Source organism: Tamandua tetradactyla, chromosome 8 (assembly GCF_023851605.1).
Source record: "Tamandua tetradactyla isolate mTamTet1 chromosome 8, mTamTet1.pri, whole genome shotgun sequence".
Classification (NCBI taxonomy): domain Eukaryota; kingdom Metazoa; phylum Chordata; class Mammalia; order Pilosa; family Myrmecophagidae; genus Tamandua; species Tamandua tetradactyla.
In genome coordinates this window covers 16,139,775-16,141,282 of record NC_135334.1, presented here as the reverse complement: position 1 = coordinate 16,141,282, position 1,508 = coordinate 16,139,775, and the positions used below count along the sequence as shown (strand labels likewise).

At 43.2% G+C, this 1,508-nt stretch overlaps 1 pseudogene; it reads left to right on the top strand.

Moving 5' to 3' along the window:
- Positions 1–384: 384 nt before the first annotated feature.
- On the top strand, positions 385–1,296 carry LOC143643257 (olfactory receptor 8B8-like; annotated as a pseudogene).
- The last annotated feature ends 212 nt before the right edge of the window (positions 1,297–1,508 follow it).

Sequence of the window (1,508 nt, the reverse complement as noted above, 5' to 3'; positions counted from 1 at the left end):
TATGCAGCATCCAATCTGAATTGGTGGCCATTCAGGGTAGCTGAAGTATGCTGAGTAGAGGTTAACAAACATAAACTAGAGTTAGGAAGGGAGTATACTTCATTAATGGAAAATTAAAGCTGAAACAAGATGAGAAATCCCTGCATGTCTTTCTCCTCTAATGCATTTTGCTCAGTATTAGCTGGTGCTCCACTCATGCCTCCCAGGTACCTGACCTCCTTGTCCAAGCACAGCCTGATCCAGCTCTCCCTAACAGTCAATGCCAGCTGAGTCTCTGGGCTTCTTTCCCCTAGAATGGATAGGATATGGTCTTGCACAGGAAAACTGGATTCTATCTCAGATATGACCGTACTTCCCTGTCTTCACAGATTCCATTGGAAGAAAATGGAAATTGGAAACAGATCATTAGTAAAAGAGTTTATTCTTGTGGGTTTAACAGACTACTCAGAGATCAAGCTGCCCTTCTTCTTCCTTTTCCTAGGAATCTACACTGTCACTGTGGCCGGTAACCTAGGCTTGATCACTCTAATTGGACTGAATTCTCTGCTCCACACTCCTATGTACTACTTCCTCCTTAATTTATCCTTTGTGGATCTTTGTTACTCTTCTCTCATCACCCCCAGACTGTTGGTAAACCTTGTGTTAAATATGAATGTCAACTCCTATTGTAGGATGCATGACTCAGCTCTTTGTCTACTGTTTCTTCGTCAGTGCAGAGTGCTATGTGTTGACGGTGATGGCCTATGATCGCTATGTGGCCATCTGTAGGCCCCTGCTTTACACAGTCACCATGTCCCCTCAGGTCTGCTCTCTGCTGGCCGCAGTTGTGTATGTGGAAGCATTTGTTGGTGCCTGGGCTCACACGGGATGCATGCTGAGGTTGACCTTCTGTCATGCCAACACCATCAATCACTACATGTGTGAAATCCTTCCCCTCCTGGAGCTCTCCTGCACCAGCACTCACGTCAATGAACTGGTAGTTTTCATGCCCATCCTCACCATCAGTGTCTCTTACACTTTCATCATCTCTATTGTCTTCCACATTCGCTCCACTGCGGGGAGGCCCAAAGCCTTCAGCACTTGTAGCTCACATATTATTGTTCTTTCTATTTTTTTGGGTCAGGGGCATTTATGTACCTTCACCCTTCTTCTGTTTTGTCCATGGACCAAGGGAAAGTGTCCACCATGTTCTATACCATGGTGGTACCCATGCTTAACCCTCTGATCTTCAGCTTCAAGAACAAGGAGGTTAAAGTTTCCCTGAAGAAAAGCTGGAGTAGAAAAACATTTTCTTGAATTGAAAAAGTGTTAACTATGGTAAGAGAATACAGGTCTCTCTTTATCTTGCTTTCTTTTCCTCTTGTGGACTTTTTTCATACAGAAAGAAGTGAGATATAATGTATTCATCATTGGATCTGGAGTGTTCCTAGGATAAAGCTCTGAAAAATAGTTGCATGATATTATCAGGATTTTCAGGAAGAATAAGTTAATGCAAATGAAAATGTGTA